The following is a 22157-nucleotide window of genomic DNA, read 5'->3' as shown; positions in this document are numbered from 1 at the left end:
TAAATGAGTACTGTAGCAACCCAAAAACCGTAGAGCTCCTCTGGGGCCTCTGAGAGATACACTAGCTCAACGACAACCGATGGGGTCTCTTCGGAGAACCATCGGACAGCATGACATCGACTGTAAGAAAGCTCACACTAGAGGTGGGCATTCTTCTAGTTCAGAGGAAGAAGAAAATACAGCGCTCCGGCGCTGAGAAGTGTAGGTACAAGGAGGCTTTAAAGGACCGGGAGCAGGCAAAAGAAGGCCTAACTCCTGGAGCTGAGAGGCCTTCTACCTCCATGGCAATGACGACTGCGGAGGGATCCAATGGGCGCAAGAGGAGAAACCCTAAAACGTGTTCTGCTTCCAGGGCACAGATGACTCCTCCCACCAAGAAGCCAGCGGGAAAACGACTCCTGTCGGGGGCAATTCCAGAAGAAGGTCGGCAAGCCCACAAAAGACTTAAGGTGGAGTATGACAGAATAGCTAAAGCTGGGATCAGGAGGGCCATAGTGCCTGAAGGATATCCTGACCAGCAGCTAACTGAAAAACAAGTGGATTCTGTAGAGTAGGCTATCACCAATCTGATAGATGAGCTTCCGAAGCTGGGACCCATTAAGCCTCAGTTCCTGGACTGCTATCTGTGAGAGGTGCGGCCATCATTATTGCATATAATGACGAGACTTTAGCGTGGCTCTCTAGTCTTGTTACAGATATGCAACCGTGGGAAGGAGCCAGGCTCACAATTGTGGGCATGTATAAACTGCTCTCCTACAAGAGGGTCATGGTCTGGATACCAGGACAACCATAGGACAACGATGTCCTTTTGAGAAGATGGCACGCCAAAACCATGGCCTAAATCTCAGTAGCTGGAGAATCAACGACCGCAAGGAAGAGAAGAGAGGTGTCTGCCTTGTGGTCAGCATGGACTCGAGGGATGTAGAAAAAGTGGTGGGAAAGGAGGTCTTCTGCGATGTGCATGTTGCCACCTTCACCCTGGTGGAGGGCAAACGCGACAAGCAGAGGACCAACCCTACCACAGACATTACCGAGACCAACAGGTGCAAGGAGTAGGAGCCTGGGCAGGAGCCGGGGCCAGCTAAGCCTCAGGATTCATCGCGGGAGCCGGAACTGCATGTTCCGGAGACTGCATATGGTAAAGCATTGCATGAAGGTAAGAAATGATTACTTTCATACAATCATACAATATTGTATAGGGGCCTCTAGGGTACTTATAAGAAGTATCGAGGAAAGTGGGTTTTCGGTGGCCTTGATACAAGAACCCTGGCTTAGAAAGGGCCACATCATGGGACTAAAATGTGCAGGCTTCACTCTCTTCAGTGGAGTAGCGGAGGAGAAGCCTAGAATATGTATACTAGTTAAGGATCATAACGCCTGGGCTATACCGGGCTTCATTACTAGAGACCTAGTAGCAGTCCTGGTGAGATGGGAAGAGGGTGGACAGCCAAGAGATATGGTTGTCTGCTCTGCATATTTCTCAGGAGACTCTGAATCTCCACACCCGCCGGAGGAGTTCAAGAGACTGGTGACATACTGTAGGAAACAAGTTCTTAACCTCATAGTAGGATGTGACGCCAATCCTACCACAGCATTTGGGGAAGCAAACAAACAAACCGAAGGGGAGAGAATTTCATAGAAATTCTACGTACAACCGACATTGAGATCATGAACATAGGTGATACCCCAACCTTCATCAATTATAGGAGTGAGGGGATCTTAGACCCTACCCTGGGTTCCGTGGCGTAACGGTTCAAATCCCGTTACAAGATAATATGTATATTATTATTATTATTATTATTATTATTATTATTATTATTATTATTATTATTATTATTATTATTATTATGTCTGTATTATTATTATTTTATCTGTGAGATTACTATTATTTTGTTCTAATTGTTATTCAATTCCCTTACGCAATGCTTGTCGCTTGCGTATTTGTAATTGAGATGTATGCATATATACGTATGTGTAGAATAACATTCAATACATGTCCAGTGAGAATTGTTATATATCAGATGGTGGATATGGCATCGTTACATTGTGCAATATTGCTGGCGATTCTGCCAAGTCATTGCTACGTTATGGCTACGTCATCGTATTTAGTTAGCACTGAGCTCACTTTCTTTCAGAAACCCACCGAGCCGGTGGCGGTTTCACCACTGTATGTAATATTTGCCGCGCGGTGGGAGTACATCATTGTTATTTCTGGAGATTACGTAGCTGTGTCAACCAACGTCTATAAAAGGTGGGTGCATATTGTAGCGTCAGTCATTACTTAAACGGAAGCAGTACAGTGAAGAAGTCTACGAGATGAAGAGATCTCAGTCGGTCAGTCAACGAGTGTGAACGAGAGATGGAGAAGACTCAGTGAGCCATTAATCATTGGTCATTGAGAGAGTGAGGCCAAAGGTTGGTCCGTCACTTAGTTGAAGACACGGATGCAAGGGCTTACCATGGAGTCAGAGAGGGATACCATATTGACTTACAAAGAAGTCAGATGATATGGAGAAGAAGCAGTCACAAGGATGTATCACCAAGTTAGGCGTGACACATCTACAGTAAACACCAGATCAAAGGAATACGTCGCAATTACACTCAAAGTGTTGAAGGTACAGTCAAGTGAATCAGTGAGGGGAAATATTTCGTATAAATGGTTAAATGTCCGGTCAAGAATAATTCAAATTCATGTCTAGTTTCTTTCAGTTGCAATGTCATAATTTCATATTCTCATCTGTTTTATCGCAACAAGACTCATTAATTTTTATATATTACTTAAAGAATATATTTTGTTCTATCAAACGAATTTATAGTTTTATTTCAATGACGGTAAAATATCTTAACCTCAAAGTTAATGGGGAAACCGAACGCCAATCTCCCTTTCCCAGAACTTATATGGTATGTTGTCAAAAGTAAGCTTATTACCCCACACCCTAGAGATAGTCAAGAGTCTCATTCTATTATTGCTGCACTGAGTGGCAGCTGGCGCCCTTCAAATAACGTATGTGTAAGTAAGCAGGTGACAAGTAAGTGTGAGTACAAGGTCCGACGAGTGTGTATTTTATTGAATGAATGTTAATTTTCAGATTTTCCATTTTAAATGCAGATATTTCATATTTTTCAAGTTAAATGCAGATTTAAATGTTTGTAAAATTAGTCAGCGACTTAAAAAAAACTATCACAATGGGAATCGTACAGGAATTTAAAGACTGGAAAGTTTCTTTGGCGCTTTCCTTGTCAGACCATAGACACATTGTGTTTCATATAGAGGGCTCCTTCGGGAGCCCATCTTATAGAAGTCCTAGACGAACTGATTGGGTGTCTTTTACGGAGGATGTGACGAGGGGACCGGAAGGAGGACCCTCAAATATAATTAAGAATAAGGAGGAGCTAGAGCTCAGTGTTTTTCTCACACAGACACTAGTTACCTCTTATGAGTTAAAATGCCCAGTTGTTAAGACAAAAAAAAAGAACAACATAAGCGTCAAGTGGATCAGTTTTTGGAACACCGAAGAGAAACACACGAACGCTCTGGAACAAACACAGGGATCTTCAACACCAACGAAGTCTAGATTCTTACAAAGAATCAAAAAGAAAATATAAGTCAGAGGTCACAAAGGCTTCTAGGAAATCCTGGAGAGAGTTTTGTGACTCCATTGAGAGTCAACATGAAGCGGCAAGGCTTCATAAAATTCTAACTTTGGATGGAAGGGCAAGGCTGGGCTCACTGGAGTCTCCCTCCGGTGGATATACATCCACAGAGGGAGAGACCTTGAGCTTATTGCGTGATGCCCACTTTGCAGGTTCAGTAGTCACGAATAGTGAAGTAGAATCGAGCGGATCCTTCCGAGCCGATAGAAGTGGTTAGAAGGAAGCCGCAGAGATTGTTACCCCAAGAAGGGTGAAGTGGGCATTAGAATATTTTGCCCCTTATAGAAGTCCAGGAATGGATGGGATCTTCCCAGCGCTTCTTCAGGAAGCGGGAGTGGTCCTTATACCATACCTGGTCAGACGTTTTAGAGCCTGCCTCACAAAGGGGTACGTGTACTTCTTGTGGCGTCAGGCGAAGGTAGTGTATATTCCCAAACCCAGAAGGGCATCATCTACTAGATCTAAGGATTATAGACCCATTTGTCTAACGTCTTTTCTTCATAAGACTTTGGAAAGACTGGTGGATAGACATATCAGGGAGAATGTATTAAGAGATTGTCTCCAGCATTCTCATCAACATGCATACCAACCAGGGAAGTCGGTTGAGACGGGATTACACCAGCTTGTTTCCAGGCTGGAGAGCGCCTTGGATCAGCAACAATTTGCTATGGTGGCATTCCTAGACATAGAAGGGGCCTTCAACTACAAACCTTTGGGCTCCATAGAACTTAGTCTAGAGAAAATAGGCGTGAGTTGGATACTCATAAGATGGATAATGGCCTAACTGCAGGGCCGTCAAGTTCTGTTTACCCTCAACGCAGTAATGTTGAAAGCTAATATAGACAGGGAGTGTCCACAGGGAGGAGTATTAACACCTACATTATGGTGCCTGGTAGTGGATGAACTACGTATCAGGTTAAATGTTGGAGGAATTTATGCAAAAGGCTATGCAGACGACATTGGCCTGATGACGGTAGGAAATTTCCCCAGCACGGTTTCGGAGCTCGTACAGAGCTCCCTACGCAGTGTGGAAAGATGGTGCCACGATACGGACTTGTCGGTCAATCCCGACAAGACGGAGCTCGTGGTGTTTACCAGGAGGAGGATGCTAGACGGACTGTCAGAGCCACTCCTATTTGAGAAAACAGTAGTTAAGACAACCTCAGTTAAGTAGCTAGGGGCAATCCTCGAGGCAAGACTGAGTTGGAAAAAACATGTAGATAAGGATAAGGCTCGCAAGATTATGTGGGCATGTCACAGGGCCGTCGGTAAGACTTGGGGCCTAGGACCTAGGGTGGTCCAATAGCTTTATATTTCTGTTGTACGGCCCACGATCACCTATGCATCTTTAGTCTGGCGGCCAGGTTCTGGGAGTAAAACTGTGACCACCAAGTTAAACAGTATATTACATTTACAGTATATGTTAAGGAGATGGCGGGAATGACTGCTTACTGCCTCTGCTCACTTGGAGGATGGTCTTTCAAGAATCCGAATAGAGGTCATGCTTCTATTCTTACAAGGCTTCACCAGACTTGGCCTACGACAATGATGATCGGGGACCTGATGAAGCCCAGTTTTTATCTGAACCATAAGTTCACGGTGTGATACCGACGAGGGAGGAGTGGTCACGGATGCTGGGGCACGTCTTAGGTCTGTGGGCTGTACATGGTACACAGATGGCTCGCAGACGGAGACGGGCACGGGAGCCAGGGTCTGGAGGCCTAAGACAAGGCTCTCCCTTCCCATGGGTAAATAAGATACTGTTTTCCAGGCCGAAGTATAAACAATACTGGCCTGTGCTGTATATGTATGGAACATTCCTGGGCGTAGAAAATGCATAACCATTTGCAACGACAGCCAGGCAGCGTTAAAAGCAATATGTGCAGTTAGAACAACATACAAAATGGCATGGGAGTGCCAATGTTTGATAAGCCCAGTTACCCTGTTGTGGGTTCCTGGGCAGACAGGAATCAGTGGAAATGAATAAGCTGACAGACTAGCGAAACAAGGTTCAAAAGGTCTTTTCACAGGACCAGAGCCCTTCCTGGGAGTATCACTCGAAAGTGTGAAACTTGTAATATCCCAGTAGACAAACCAGTCTCACTTGGACATTTGGAAGAGGTTAACCACGGCAAGGAAGGCACGTGAACTTATCGAAGGGCCCAGCTAAAGATATAAAAAGGTCCTAATAAATTTGATAGGACCACAATACGAATAGTAGTTGGACTGTTGACAGGCCACAATACCTAGGGAGACACCTACACATCATAAAAATCAGTCAGTTCCGATGTGCAGGAGATGCGGTAGGGAGTAAGAAACCTCCGTGCATGTGTTGTGTCAATGCGAGGCTCTTGCAAGCACTATACATCGATATCTTGGTTCACAATTTGTGAATCTGCAAGGCATTAGGAATGCCAACATCCGGCCACTGGTATACTTTATAGTAGCACTAGGGGTAGACTGGCAAGCTTGTTTAAGACACACCAACGGTCTTCATAGACCTACGTGTGGAGCCCTGCGAAAGCAGAGCTCGCCCATTCCTTATCTACCTATCTGTCAATAACATCCCTGCAACTCAAACACCACACATAACACTACCCTTCAGCACAATATCACGCAGTTACCAACACATGGCTGATGCAGCCCAACCTCATTGGAGGGTCTGCCTTACAAGGGCTGCACCCGGCTAGAAATAGCCACACAAAATTAATTAGCATGTCGTAATCCACTTGGATTCGGAAATAAACTTCTCGTGTGTGACAGAGTACGTACCCGAGACACTACCAGGTAGAAGAAAAAGCGGTAGAGGAAAACTTATTACGTTCCAGTGTAAGAATAATTTCAAGGTAATTTCAGGAAAATGCAACTTTCATATTTTACGCGCTACACGTTAAGGAACACAAATTTCCGGTAATGATTTCTCGTGTTTGGTCCTGCTTACATTTGCAACCAGCATTTAATTATGATGAAAGAGTTTGAAGGATCTGGTTTGTATCACGGCCTATATTATAAAATCAGAATAAAAATTGAAGTTCAAAACTTTCAGGGGGCAACCGGGTTTGAACCGGTGACCTCTCGATCTGCAGTCGAATGCTCTACCACTGAGCTATACCCCCACATGACAACAAAAGATTTATTCAGCACTGAATTGCAGAACTGGCTCCGACCTTCTGCGGTTGCTGCAGTCAATGCATGGCGCAGCTGCAAAGTTGAGAACAGAAAGGAGGAAACCTAAGCTACTTACATATGACTATTAAAATTGCATCCAACATAAAAATAACCTTCTTCATCTTTTTTCCTCTTTATCTGCTTACCCTCCAGTGTCGATTTTTTCCCTCGGACTCAGCGAGGGATCCCACATCTACCGGCTCAAGGGCAGTGTCCTGGAGCTTCAGACCTTCGGTCGGAGATACAAATGGGGTGGATGACCAGTACCTCGCCCAGGCGGCCTCACCTGCTATGCTGAATAGGGGATTTGCGGGAGGATGCGAAGATTGGAAAGGAGAGACAAGGAAGAGGAAGGGAAGCGTCCGTGGCCGTAAGTTACGTACCACCTCAGCATTTGAATGCAGAAGTGGGAAACCACGGAAAACCACTTCCAGGATGGCGAGGTGGGAATCGGACCCACCTCTACGCAGTTGACCTCCCAAGGCTGAGTAGACCCCGTTCCAGTGCTCCTAACACTTTTCAAATTTAGTGGCAGAGCCTGGAATCGAACCCGGGCCTCCGGGGGTGCCAGCTAATCACACTGACCACTACACCACAGAGGCGGACAACTTAAACTTTAAAACATTCATAGTTATGCTTTCTTCTACCTTAATCCGTTTCCCGCCCAGGATTGACTATTCCCTCGGACTCGGCGAGGTCTCCCACTTCTACCGCCTCAAGGGCAGTGTTCTAGAGCGTGAGAATTTGAGTAGGGGGATACAACTGGGGAGGAGGGCCAGTGGTTTCCCGAGGTTTCCCACTTTTTCTCCAGGCAAATGCCGGAATGGCACCTAACATAAGGCCACAGCCGATTTCTTCCCTCTTTCTTGTCTCTCCCTTCCAATTATGACAAACTCCCCACAAGGCCGCTGTTCACCATAGCGCGTGGCGCTGCCTGGGCGAGGTACTGGTCTTGCTCACCAGTTGTATCCCCGATCCTATGCCTCACGCTCCAGGACACGGCCCTTGAGGCGGAAGAGGTGAGATCCCTTGCTGAGTCCGGGGGAAAAGCTAACGCTGAAGGGTACATGGGTTAAGAAAGAAAAGAAGAAAATAATCCAGGAAAGGGATGGATAAAGGAAATTAATATCGTGTTGGGTAAATCAGGTGAACTGGTAGCATATCCCCGCGAATCACTAGACAGGTGGAGGAAATATTTTGATAATCTTCTCAACGTAAAAGGGATCATGGTGACGTCGAGAGCATCCGAACTTATGAGGAGGACGACAATGATGTTAGTGAAATTACGCATGATGAAGTGGAAAGAACGTTAAATACACTCCGTTCTCATAAAGCAGCACGAATGGATGAAATTAGACTTGAAAGTGGTAAATATTGTGGGAAGTCAAGGTTGGCATAGAATGCTATTAAGGTACCGTGAAACTTTACAGTCCGCCTCTGTGGTGTAGTAGTTAGTGTGATTAACTGCCACCCGCGGAGGTCCGGGTTCGATTCCCGATTCTGCCACCAAATATGAAAAGTGGTACGACGGGTGGAATGGGGTCCACTCAGCCTCGGGAGGTCAACTGAGTAGAGGTGGGTTCGATTCCCAAGTCAGCAATCCTGGAAGTGTTTTCCGTGTTTTCCCTCATCTCCTCCAGGCAAATGCCGGGATGGCACCTAACTTAAGGCCACGGACTCTTCCTTCCCTCTTTCTTGTCTATCCCTTCCAATCCTCCCATCATCCATCAAGGCCCCTATTCAGTATAGCAGGTGAGGTCGCCTGGGCGAGGTACTGGTCATCATCCCCAGTTGTATCCCCCGACCCAGAGTCCGAAGCTCCAGGACACTGTCCTTGAGGTGGTAGAGGTGGGATCCCTCGCTGAGTCCGAGGGAAAAGCAAACCCTGGAAGGTAAGCAGATTAAGAAAGAAAAACTGGCTAGTCCGTCTCTGTGGTGTAGTGGTTAGTGTGATTAGCTGCCAAGCCCGGAGACCCGGGTTCGATTGTCGACTCTGCCACGAAATTTGAAAACTTGCACGAGGGCTGGAATGGGGTCTACTCATCCTTGGGAGGTCAAATTAGTAGAGGTGGGTTTGATTCCCATCTCACCGAGCTCGATAGCTGCAGTCGCTTAAGTGCGGCCAGTATCCAGTATTCGGGAGAAAGTAGGTTCGAACCTCACTGTCGGCAGCCCTGTACCTTCATTATGGCCATGGCCGCTTCCTTCCCACTCCTAGCCCTTCCCTGTCCCATCGTCACCATAAGAGCCATCTGTATTGGTGCGACGTAAAGCAACTAGCAAAAAAAAAAAAAAAAAAAGAAAGATTCCCACCTCAGCCATCGTGGAAGTGGTTTTCCATGGTTTCGCATTTCTCCTCCAGGCAAATGCCGGAGTGGTGCGTAACTTAAGGCCACGGCTGCTTCTTTCCCTCTTCCTTGTCTATCCCTCCCAATCCTCCCATCCCCCCACACGGCCCCTTTTTAGCATAGCAGGTGAGGCCGCCTGGGCGATGTACTGGTCATTCCCCCAGTCGTATCCCCCTACCCAATATCTGACGCTCCAGGACACTGGCATTGAGGGGCTAGAGGGTGGATCCCTCGCTAAGGCCGAGGGAAAAATCAACCCTGGAGGCAAAAAAAATTAAGAAAGGATGGTAGATAGAAACTGGACAATAGTAATAACTGCACCTATATGTAAGAAAGGGAACGCGAACGATTGCAACAATTATCGGGGTACCCCCATTCATCAACATACCAAGCAAGGTATTTACTGCAATTTGGAAGGAAGAATAGGCTACAATCAGTGCTTGAGAGTAAGTTGGATGAAAACCAGTGTGATTTCAAACCACAGAGGTGCTTATTAGATCAGATTTTAGTATGCACCAGGTAATGACTAGGGGGCGGATTTCTATGACCAGTCATATTGTTTCCCTTAACATTATATCTTATAGTCTTGTATTTTCAACATGTTTCCAAGCATCATAATCAAAATTAAACAGGTTTTATTGGGCATATAAATGCATATTTAGGCTTTTTATGTTTTATGACATATTTTCAACAAAATATCATTATAACGGCATAGTTTGGTAATTTTCATTTTAATTTCGTATTATAAAAATCAGAATAAGCTCTAGAAATTATTTTTCAGGATAGACTGGAATATACTACTTAAGAACCATTATAAAGTAGTGTGTGGAATGTTTCTAACAGGTAGGAGCTATTGTTTGCTAGCTGGGTCAATTCCTGGAAACCGGGCTATTGTTTACACGGAAGCAGAGGTAATTCTGCAGTATTTGTCATTGTTTTTATCTCTCTCCTTCCCCTTTCCTCTTCCACCTTCAACACACTGAATGACCTTGGTCATTAGGGAACTTCAGTCATTCAGTTCCTTTCAATATGCCTAAAATGAAAGTCTCAATTTGTGGAAAGTTGCGAAGTTCTGTTCGCGAGTTCGGTGAAAACATATTCAGTACGGATGGAGTGATATTATTCTGTAAATTGTGTGAGGTAAAAGTTACTGCCGAAAAACGCTTCTCTATGCAACAACACTGTAATACTGTAAAACATAAGAATTGTGTAACTAGATATTCTGCACTCGAAAATAGGCAACGTCTACTATTCGAAACCCCGACATCAAGTTCACAGTGTTCACAATTTTCACAAGATCTCTGCAAGATGATGGTTTCGTCTAATATCCCTTTAAAGAAACTTAACAGCCGAAGCTTCAGACAGTTTCTTGAAAAATATACAAAGCATCCTGTTCCCAACGAATCTACTCTCAAGAAGGACTATCTGACCCCTTGTTATGAAGAGATGTTGGATATAATAAGGTGTGGCGTGGGAGACAGTAAGATAGGGGTTTCAATAGACGAGACAACAGATGTGGATAGAAGATATGTAGCAAATGTGATCGTTGGCACGCTGAAGGAAGACCGGCCTGGAGATACGTTCCTCCTGACATGTGAAGTGCTAGAGAAGACAAACCATTCCACCATTGCAGTTCTCTTCGACAATTCAATGAATATGTTGTGGCCAAACGGGGCAAAGAGAGAGCACATTTTTCTATTTGTAACTGACGCTGCTCCGTATATGGTGAGGGCAGCCAAGGGACTTAAAGTGCTATACCCGAAAATGATACATGTGACATGTCTTGCACATGCCTTGCATAGGGCAGCTGAAGAAGTTAGAACTAGCTACCCTGAAGATGATAAATTAATATCGAACTGTAAGAAAGTGTTTGTCAAAGCTCCGCTTCGCGTTCAGAAATTTCAAGAAGAAGCACCTTCACTACCCCTACCTCCCAAGCCAGTTATAACGCGATGCGGGACTTGGCTTGATGCCGCAGTTTACTATTGCAACTACCTAGATGTCGTGGAGAAGATCGTGAAGACTTTTGATCCTGCAGAATCGTCCTCCATAAAAACCACTCAAGATTTATTTTCAAGCACTACATTAAAAGCGAACCTGGCTTACATAAAGTCCTATTTTAATTCTTTATCTGGAGCAATCACGCAACTGGAAGTTTCAGGTGCAGAACTAAGCGATGCACTGGATGTTGTAAAGTGCATTGAACAGGAATTAAAGCTTGCGAAAGGAACAATAGCATCTAGGGTGTGTGGAAAATTAGAAAATGTACTGAAAAAAAATAGTGGACTTGTGTACCTGCGTGGAATAAGTGACATTCTTTGTGGAAACCCTTCATCTGCAGATTTCTAGGAATTGTCTCCAAGTGATTTAATTCTTTTCAAGTACGCTCCCGTTACATCATGTGATGTCGAAAGAAGTGTTTCTCGCTATAAGACGATACTCAGCGACAAGAGGAGAGGATTCTCATTCAACAATCTTAAGATGCATGTGGTCATAAATTGCAACAATTCTGATAATGTAGACTATATCAGGTATGAAAGTTTCATTCAAATAACATATGTTTTGTGTATAAATTAAAACTGATTGAATATTGAACAGTGAAAGTCACTGTAGTGTTTATGTCTTCCACAGAGTCCGTCCTTGCCTAGGAGTATGTAGTGTAACCTTAACGAGTTCATGAAATATTCATCATTTTAGTTGATTTTGGATTAAAGATTTCGAAGAATTAAATATTTTTTAAACTGAAAATTAATTGCAGCCTGTAGAAATCGTAATAAAAGTGCTTCTATGTAACGTAGATGCTATTCATAAAGTCATATTTTGAATTTCATAGGTCATATTTTTATGTTTTTTAGGTCATAAGTGCATACATACAGTATTTCATACATTTTTAGGTCATATAAATCCGCCCCCTAGTAATAACAAACGCTACGAGTGGGTTATGTTCCGTAGATCTTCCCATTTCTAGCATTTTGCTCTCAAATCGTCGTCATCAGACCTCTGTGTCTGTGTGACGTAAAGCAACTTGTAAAAAGTGAAATTAGAATAATAACTGAAATGCAAAAAATTGAGGGGGCACCCGGGTTTGAACCGGGGACCTCTCGATCTGCAGTCGAATGCTCTACCACTGAGCTATACCCCCAACCTGTGAACTACTCACTTATTTATGATTGAATTGAAGACTGGCTCCGACCTTGTACGGAGGTTGCAGCCCACACTTGGGGCAGCTGCCAAACACGGAACAGAGAACAGAGCGAAAGGAAGTCCGCCGTAGTACGGGACTATGGGATTAAGTGTAAATTATAAAAACCATTCAAAAGCATTTATATTGACAATTGATGGTAGAATAAGTTCTTGCTTCAAGGTACTTACAGGGGTTGTACAAAGCTCTAATCATTCACCTTTGTAGTTCGTAGTTTGTATAGTTCATCCACTGAGAGGTATAAAGTGGCAGGGAAAGATTCATCATCATCATCATCATCTGTTTACCCTCCAGGTTCGGTTTTTCCCTCGGACTTAGCGAGGGATCCCACCTCTACCGCCTCAAGGGCAGTGTCCTGGAGCTTCAGACTCTTGGTCGGGGGATACAACTGGGGAGTATGACAAGTACTTCGCCCAGGCGGCCTCACCTGCTATGCTGAACAGGGGCCTAGTGGAGGGAGGGGAAGATTGGAAGGGATAGGCAAGGAAGAGGGAAGGAAGCGGCCGTGGCCTTAAGTTAGGTACCATCCCGGCATTCGCCTGGAGGAGAAGTGGGAAACCACGGAAAACCACTTCCAGGATGGCTGAGGTGGGAATCGAACCCACCTCTACTCAGTTGACCTCCCGAGGCTGAGTGGACCCCGTTCCAGCCCTCGTACCACTTTTCAAATTTCGTGGCAGAGCCGGGAATCGAACCCGGACCTCCGGGGGTGGCAGCTAATCACGCTAACCACTACACCACAGAGGCGGACAGGGAAAGATTCAGATAGGTCAAAATGTAGTAAGCGGTTTGAACTATACTGACGATTTGGTCTTAATGGCACATTATGCCGAAATATTGCAGTATAACATCCTGGGGCTGGAAATTAGGTACGGTGAGTATGATATGAACGTCCGCTTGTGTGGTGTAGTTGTTAGTGTGATTACCTGCCACCCCCGGAGGCGCGGGTTCGATTCCCGGCTGTGCCACGAAATTTGAAAAGTGGTACGAGGGCTGGAACGGGGTCCACTCAGCCTCGGGAGGTATGTGGAAGTGGTCTTCCCTGGTTTCCCACTTCTCTTCCAGGCAAATGCCGGGATGGTAAGTAACTTAAGGCCACGGCCTCTTCCTTCCCTCCTCCTTGTCAATCCCTTCCAATCTTGCCATCCCCCGACAAGGCCCTTGTTCAGCATAGCAGGTGAGGCCGGCTGGGCAAAGTTCTGCTCACCCTCCCCAGTTGTATCCCCCGACCCAATGTATCACACTCCAGAACACTGCCCTTGAGGCGGTAGAGGTGGGATCCCTCGCTGAGTTCGAGGGAAAAATAAACCCTGGAGGGTAAGTTCATTAATAAAGAAAGAAAGAAAGAGTACGGTACGAAAATTAGGCTTTCCAAGTGATGAAATCCAGCAAAGCTAATGCTGTGAGCTAGCTGTTGCAATTAAGAAAGAAAGAAATCGAAAACTATCTTTACACCGGTCTGTTTTCAGACCACTTTGTTTTACGGGAGTGGAAGCTGGTTGGGCTCAGGATATCATATTAATAAGTAACCGACATGAAAGGAGCGAGACCGGTAGGAACAATGGCGGTAGAGTAATTGGAATAACGTGATAAAGGCTAAGTTAGGAATGAACTCGATTGATGAGGCTGTACGCATGAACCGGCTTCGGTGGTGGGGTCGTGTGAGGCGAATGGAGGAGGGTAGGTTACTTAAGAGGACAAAGGTCTCTGTCATGAGGTGTAGGGGAAGTAAAGGGAGACGAAGACGACGATGAATAGATGATTTAAAAATAGTAAGTATAGAACTATTGTGGCCACAGTGTTAGTTACAAATAGACTTTGGTATAACCACAGATGGTTGCAGACTGAATGCTAAAAGGAATAACAGTCTGTAATGAAGACTATCCACCTCCGTGGTGTAGAGGTTAGTGTGATTAGCTACCACGAAATTTGAAAAGTTGTACGAGGGCTGGAACGGGGTCCACTCAGGCTCGGGAGGTCAACTGAGTGGTGGTGGGTTCGATTCCCGCATCAGCCATTCTGGAAGTGGTTTTCCGTGGTTTCCCACTTCTCCTCCAGGCAAATGCCAGGATGGTACCTAACTTAAGGCCACCGAGCTCGATAGCTGCAGTCGCTTAAGTGCGGCCAGTATCCAGTATTCGGCAGCCCTGAAGATGGTTTTCCGTGGTTTCCCATTTTCACACCAGGCAAATGCTGGGGCTGTAGCTTAATTAAGGCCACGGCCGCTTTCTTCCCACTCCCAGCCCTTCCCTGTCCCATCGTCGCCATAAGACCTATCTGTGTCAGTGCGACGTAAAGCAACTAGCTAGCAACTTAAGGCCACGGCCGCTTCCTTCCCTCCTTCTTGCCTGTCCCATCCATTCTTCCCATCCCCCACAAGGCCCCTGTTCAGCATAGCAGGTGAGGCCGCCTGGGCGAGGTACTGGTCATTCTCCCCAGTTGTATCCCCCGACCCAAAGTCTGAAGCTCCAGGACACTGCCCTTGAGACGGTAGAGGTGGGATCCCTCGCTGAGTCCGAGGGAAAAACCGACCCTGGAGGATGAACAGATTAAGAAGGAGAAGAAGAAGAATGAAAACTATCATTTTCTTTTATGACCAGCTTTGCTTTAGGATGAAGCACTTTAAGGAATCAGATTTCTAACACCGATTCATAATATGAAATTAGACTGAGCGAGTTCGCCTTGTGGTTAGGGGCCCGCAGCTCTGAACTTGCATTCGAGAGATAGTGGATTCGAATCCCACTGTAGACAGCCCTGAAGATGGTTTTCCGTGGTTTCCATTTTCACACTATGCAAATACTTGGGATGTTCGTTAATTAAGGCCACGGCCGCTTCTTCCCACTTCTAGAATTTTCCTCTCAAATCGTGGCCATAAGACCTATCGTTGTCTGTGCAACTTGTAAAAAAAAAAAAAAAAAAAAAAAAAAAAAAAAAAAAAAAAAAAAAAAAAAGGAATAATAATGATTGCACTGCATAAATTTCAGGGGGCACCCGGGTTTGAACCGGGGACCTCCCCAACTGAGTAGAGGTGAGTTTGTTCCCACCTCAGCCATACTCGAAGTAGTTTTCCGTGGTGTCCCCACTTCTCCTAACTTACGGCCACTTCCTTCCCTTTTCCTTGCCTCTCCGTTCCAAACTTCCCATCCCTCCACAAGACCCCTGTTCAGAATAGCATGTGAGGCCGCCTGGGCGAGATACCGGTCATACTCCCCAGTTGTATCCCCCGACCCAAAGTCTCGCGTTTCAGGGCACTGCCCTTGAGGTGGTAGAGGCGGGATTCCTCGCAGAATCCGAGGGAAAAATCGTCCCTGGAAGAAAAACAGATTAATTAAGAAAGAAAGCATGATAGAAAGATTTCCCACTTCTTCTCCAGACAAATTACGAGATAGTACTTAACTCAAGGCCACGGCCGCTTCCTTCCCTCTTCTTTGTCCATTCCTTCCAATCTTCTCGTCCCACCATAAGACCCATGTTCAGCGTAGCATGTGATTCCCCCTGGACAGGTACTGGTCCTCCTCCCTAGTTGTATCCCCAACCCAATGTCTCACGCTGGAGGACACTGCCCTTGAGGCGGTAGAGGTGGGGTCCCTCTCTAAGTCCGAGGGAAAAGCCAACCCTGGAGGGTAAACAGATTAAGAAAGAAAAGGAAGCAATACAACCTGTGACAATAAAGTTCGGTGAATGAAGTCAGAACGGTCGATCTCGCAACACTGGCGACACACAACGCTGCACATGTGTAGCAGCATGTTTTGACCACCTGCTCCCAACGTTGTTCAGTTGATCATCGTGTGTGTGCCGTGTAAGACCTATTTGACACAGTGCGTGTTTAGTGCATTGGTTCTGATCTGCGAACAGGAACATGAACTTCTAAAAGATCAATGTACAGTTGTGTTTTCAGCTTTGGTAAGACACCGAAAGAAACGCATGCGATGCTGGTACGTCTTTATGAAGATCAAGCACTGTTCTTGAAGTGTGTGTACGAGTGGTTGCCCATTTTCGAGGAGGCTGGGGAAGTGTTTCTGACAACCCCCGTAGCGGAAGACAGGCGACCGCCGTCAGTGACGAAAACATTGAGAAGGTGAGGACATTAATCACGAACGATCGGCGATTATCTGTGAGCATGGTAGCGGATGAACTGAAGATTAACTGTAAATCCGTGCTACAAATCGTTACCCAGAAGTTAGGGAAGAGGAAAACGTGTTCTCGTCTGTGCCACATCACTTGACTTGAACATCCTCCATACTGGCCAGATCTCAATCCTCCATACTTCTTCCTATTCCCACGACTCAAACTCGCTTTGAATGGAAATAGATTTGACGATATTCCTGACATCCAACGAAACATGACGAGGCTTTTGAACATCGTCCCAAAGGAAGCCTTCCTGCAAAGTTTCCAGGACATGTATCGCCGATCTCAGCAGAGCATAGTTATGGGAGAGGACTGTTTCGAAGGCAGTAAGGTCACTGTCATGCATTGGTCATCTATGTTGATAGTACAATATACCGGGCGAGTTGGCCGTGCGCGTAGAGGCGCGCGGCTGTGAGCTTGCATCCGGGAGATAGTAGGTTCGAATCCCACTATCGGCAGCCCTGAAAATGGTTTTCCGTGGTTTACCATTTTCGCACCAGGCAAATGCTGGGGCTGTACCTTAATTAAGGCCACGGCCGCTTCCTTCCAACTCCTAGGCCTTTCCTATCCCATCGTCGCCATAAGACCTATCTGTGTCGGTGCGACGTAAAGCCCCTAGCAAAAAAAAAAAATAGTACAATACTATTCACCGAACTTAATTGTCACGGGTTGTATAACTGAAGACAATAGATGCACCAAGGAAATTAAAAGGAAAATAGCTCTTGCTAAACAGGCCTTTCTTAATAAAAGAAATCTTTTAATAAATATCCATCTAAGTTTAGAAACAAGAAAGCCTTCTGTAAAATCCTTTGTCTTGGATTGTACTACAGTATGGTTATGAGAGCTGGACGATTGGAAAAAAGGAAATTCATTGGAAGCAAGTGAAATGTGGATTTGGAAGTAAATGACGAGGACTAGTTGGACTCAAAAAAGAACGATTCGAGATGTTCTAAAAGAGGTCAATGAGCAACGGAGACTAATACAGGATATGGAAAGAAGGAAGTTAAAACTTGTAGGTCATTCCTGAGATATAATCTTCCTAGTGAAAGTGTTCGAAGGAGAAATACTAGGAAATAAAGGAAGAGGAAGACCAAGGAAGGCATACTTCGAGTATATGAGAAACTTAATAGGATGTAAAGGCTACAAGGGAGTGAAGGGAACAGCAGCATTGAGAGGAGAATAGTTGCAGTGAAAAGGCGTAGCCTTTAGTGTATGATGAGGGTGTATCATCACGCCTCTATGCTGTGGTGTCGTCTTATGTCTTACATTTGAACTTCAAGCTGGTTTACAGCCAGCAGAACTTTGTCCTCCGTGGGATAACAACGGAAAATCAGTTAGGATGATGGACAGTGCTAGAGTTGGTTCATCATTAGGTGTGAAGGATCATTTAAATAAAGGCCATAGGCGAAATCACATCTCTATTTTGATATAATTGCTTGACTTCTTACCATATGGCTGAGATTGAATTTGGGAGGGGGTGAGGGAAGGAGGAAGAAAATAAATCTAGCTTTTGTTTACTGCCACCCTAGTAATTCAGCATATGCAAATAAATATTTTTTTGAAGAGTTATTGGTGGATATTGGTAGGATAAGGGGAATGTATCCAGGTGAGGAGGGTATGTTGTTATTTGGGGATTGGAACGCGAGAATAGGGGAACAGAGCCCAGTTTATAGTAGGGAGGATGGAATGTGTTTGTTGGAAAGTAGAAGGAGTGAGGACAAAATTACAAATAGTTATGGAGAGAAGCTCCTCGAGATGTGTGCTGTGGGAAATTTGTATATTCTGAATGGGTGGATAGAGGGTGACAGGACGGGGAAATTGACATATGTTACTGAGAAGGGTGGTAGTGTGATAGATATGGTTTTAAGTTCGGAAGGGATGATTGAGGAAGTTGTAAGAATGGAAATAAGAGACTGGATTCAATCACACCATTTCCCGGTGAGGGTTATGCTGAAAAGGGAGGAAGAGAAGTGTACAATGAAGGAAGATGAGACAAATGATAAACGAGGGAGTGGTTATAATAAGTATAAATGGACAGAGAAGGTGGGCCGGGATTGGAATAGGGTAGTAAAAGAGGAGTTACATCTTCTGAAATATGGGTGGAAAGGGGCGTTAGAAGAGAATAATACTGATAAAGCCTTGGAATTGTTGCTACATCCAATAAAGATGATAACGCAGAAGGCGAAAGCTAGAAAGGGAAATAAGAAAGAGGGAGAAGAATGGTTTAATAGGGAGTGTGAAGGAATGAGGAGGAAGGTGATGGACGCGTTAGGAGAAAATAGAAGGAAAGGTGGGAGCCAAGAAAGGGAGTTTTTCTGTAGATTGAGGAAGGAGTATAAAAAGAAAATTTGTGAGACAAAAAAGACGTGGTTAGAGGAACAAATGGAAACCATAAATAATGACTGCAAGACAAATAATTTTGAGAGAGTTTGGGATAAGATTAATAAAATTATTAAGGGTGGAAGGAATATAGAGAGAACGAGTATTGAGGAAGTGCAATGGGTCAGGCACTTTGATGAATTACTAGGGAAAAAGGGGGATGAAAGATGGAGAGGTTCGGGAGAAGAAGTAATTTGGAGGAATAGGAGAGTGGCAATTTATGACCTGGATAAATAAATCACAAGAGAGGAAATCCTGAGAGTGATAAGCACAGCCAGAGCGAAGTCGGCCGGGGGGTGTAATGGTATAAATAACAAGTTTTGGACGGAAATCAGTAAAAATTAGATAATGATAGAGGGCATGGTTAAACTATTCAATAGGATATTTGAGGGAGGTAATTACCCTAAGGAATGGGAAACAGGAATTATATGCCCTATATACAAGGGGAAGGGTAGTAGGAACAATGTGACAGTTATAGAGGTATATCTCTGTTGGATTCTTTGAGTAAAATATATACTGGTGTGTTAGCGAACAGAATAAGCGAGTGGGCGGAAGAAAATGAAATTTTGACGGATTACCAAGGGGGATTTAGGAAAAAGAAAAAAACAGTGGATAATATAATGATAGTAAAGACTATTTTAGAAAAGTATAAGAATATGGCTAGAAGTACGGTTTATGTAGCAGCAATAGATTTTGAGAAAGCTTTTGACAAGGTGAATAGAGAGGCCCTATAAGAGAAATTAGGCAGGCTAGGGATTTCGGAGAAGATGTTGAGGGCAGTGGAAGGAATATATAGGGTTGTCAGGTTTTGTGTAAAATTGGGAGAAGGGAGACTGAGTGGACCATTAGAGTCCAAGGTGGGTTTAAAACAAGGATACAAGTTATCGCCAATACTGTTTATTTTATTTATCAACGATATTTTAGAGGGGTTTGGGGCAGAAAATTGGGCTGTACCAGTAATTAGTGGTTTTGAAGTACCAGGACTGATATTTGCGGATGATGTGTTATTGATGACGCTAACCTCAGGGGCGATGAATATGGCCTTAAAGTCAGTGACGCTATTTGCGAGGAAATGGGGATTGAGAATTAATGGAAATAAGTCTAAAATATTAGTAGTACAGGTGGACAAAAGAAGAAAGATAGAAGGTAATTGGGTAATTCAGGGAGAAAGTTTGGAACAGGTAAGGAAGTTGGAATATCTAGGAGTTATTTTTAATAACTTGGAGTGACCAGATCAAAAGGGTGAAATATAGAGGATTGGCAGCCTTAGCCTCAGTCAGAAATTTGCTAGTCAAGTACCCGGGGATCAGTTATAAAACACTGAGACTTGTGTTCAGGTCGGTAATCGTTGGGAGGGTATTATACGGCTCAGAAGTTTGGGGGCTGGATGAGAAAGAGAGGAACTAAGAAGGATTGTTAGTAGTTTTGCTAAGTTAGTAATGGGCTTACCGAGGTGTACAGCAAATGTAGGGGCGGAATTAATGTGTGGGGAGGATTTGGAATCAGAGGGTGTGAAAAGAATAGTTAGATACTGGATGAATTTTAAAAGACAGGAAGGTGGGAGAGTATTACAGGCAGCGTATGCACAGCAATTTAAGAGCATGTATAAGGGTGGATGGTTAGAAAAAATAAAGGGATATTTGGAGAGGATAGGATTAGGACACCTGTGGGGGGAGGTTTGGTCGAAGACAGAAGTGAGAGGGATGAATATACTGGAAAGGAGAATTAGAGATATCCATAGGCAGAAATTATTGGGGGAAAGCAGACTAAGAAATTCGCTGACGGTTTTGACGAAAATAGAGGAGATAGCAGGGTTGAATATTAGATACGTCGATAGGTCAAAACGGTATGGGATGATGTGGTGGCTTTTAGGTTTGCAAAGGAATACAGGGTGGATACAGGGGAGGGATAAGACAAGATGTGTACTTTGCGGAGATGTGAATGATGATTTTCACTTGCTAAGAGACTGTGAGGTAACGAGGGGGTTAAGACATGGATTATTGAGTGCCGAGCATCGGGAAATATTGGGGAGAGGGGATGAGAACGCAATCCTGAGATGGATTATTAAACAATGGGAAAAAGGGGGTGAATTGAACAGGTATTTATGTGCGACAAAAAAGGCATGCGAGAGTAAAATGAAGGAGAGTGAGTTAGAGGGTAGGCAGGGGAATAGGGGGGTGGAATAGTTATGTATATAAGGGAAGGGGATAGTATGATAAAATTCTAATGGATTAGGGAATATAGGGATAGAGTACTTAGTTATGTGGAGTTGGGTAATAATACAGGATTGCATGGTCTGTTTGTTTTAAAGTTAGCTGGAATGCAAGTGCTGAAATGCTGAGTGTTGTTGTTTGATTTATTGATTAGGTGTAGGTCAGGAACAATAATGTGACGCAAGTACAGAGCACAATAAGGACACTGGATGGATATGTTTGAACATTGAGTGACTGCTACAGCTAATGACTGCTAGATATTATTCTTATTATTATTATTATCATCCTTATTATTATTATTATTATTATTATTATTATTATTATTATTATTATTATTATTATTATTATTATTGTACCGGGCGGTACACCTCCACGCCGCTAATTTAAAATGTGCGCCAATTGAAACTCCTCTGCTGGAGGAAGTCTGAACTTTATTGACGGTATTAATTTTCAAATTTCTCAGAAGATGTCTCTACGTGGAAATTTTAGAGTTTTTGAACTGTGTCATTTTCGACGTATTTTTGTTTTGCTTGTAGAAAGAAGTGTGAACTTTCTCTTCTAGAGGACACTACTGAAGATCAACAATAGTGCACCCTAGTGCGGAGTGAAAGAACTGTTTTTTTGGAGAAATTTTTATTTCAAAAGTTTGTTTCTTGTTAAATTTCTTTCTGTCATTGTTTAAGTTGGCAATATTAACCCTTTCTTTCCCCTTCTTTTAAATTGAGCCAATCCCGAATTTCTTTTATTAATTTCTGCCCAATCCGATGTATCTTCCCCCAACTTGAATATGTGCTGTATCCTACCCAATAAAAGTGTTTGTGGGAGGGTGTTTTCATTCCCCTAACGCCTCGAACCTTCCGCGAGAGGATATAAACTGCTGATTTTAGGGTCTCCGGGCCACTTCTGTTCCATCTTTCAGTGTGTAAAGTACATAGCAGGGGGCGGGAAGCGCCTCTTTCTTCGGCGACAGTCAACAACCAGGTAATGGCCGACTAATTACTTCTTTTCTTGCTAGCTCAGCAGTTTAACTCTCGGGGCGGGTCCGAAGTTTTCCATTATGTAACC

At 44.2% G+C, this 22157-nt stretch overlaps 2 non-coding genes across 2 annotated transcripts; both read right to left on the bottom strand.

Annotated features, from left to right (window-relative positions):
• Positions 1-6698: 6698 nt before the first annotated feature.
• On the bottom strand, positions 6699-6770 carry TRNAC-GCA (transfer RNA cysteine (anticodon GCA)). The gene has a single exon. It is a non-coding gene; the product is annotated as a tRNA-Cys (tRNA).
• Positions 6771-12240: 5470 nt separating this feature from the next.
• TRNAC-GCA (transfer RNA cysteine (anticodon GCA)) lies at positions 12241-12312 on the bottom strand. The gene has a single exon. It is a non-coding gene; the product is annotated as a tRNA-Cys (tRNA).
• Between the last annotated feature and the right edge of the window lie 9845 nt (positions 12313-22157).

The sequence above is a fragment of the Anabrus simplex genome, chromosome 1 (assembly GCF_040414725.1).
Source record: "Anabrus simplex isolate iqAnaSimp1 chromosome 1, ASM4041472v1, whole genome shotgun sequence".
Taxonomy (NCBI): Eukaryota; Metazoa; Arthropoda; class Insecta; order Orthoptera; family Tettigoniidae; genus Anabrus; species Anabrus simplex.
Note: the sequence above shows the minus strand (reverse complement) of the source record. Positions and strands in the feature narration are given on the sequence as shown.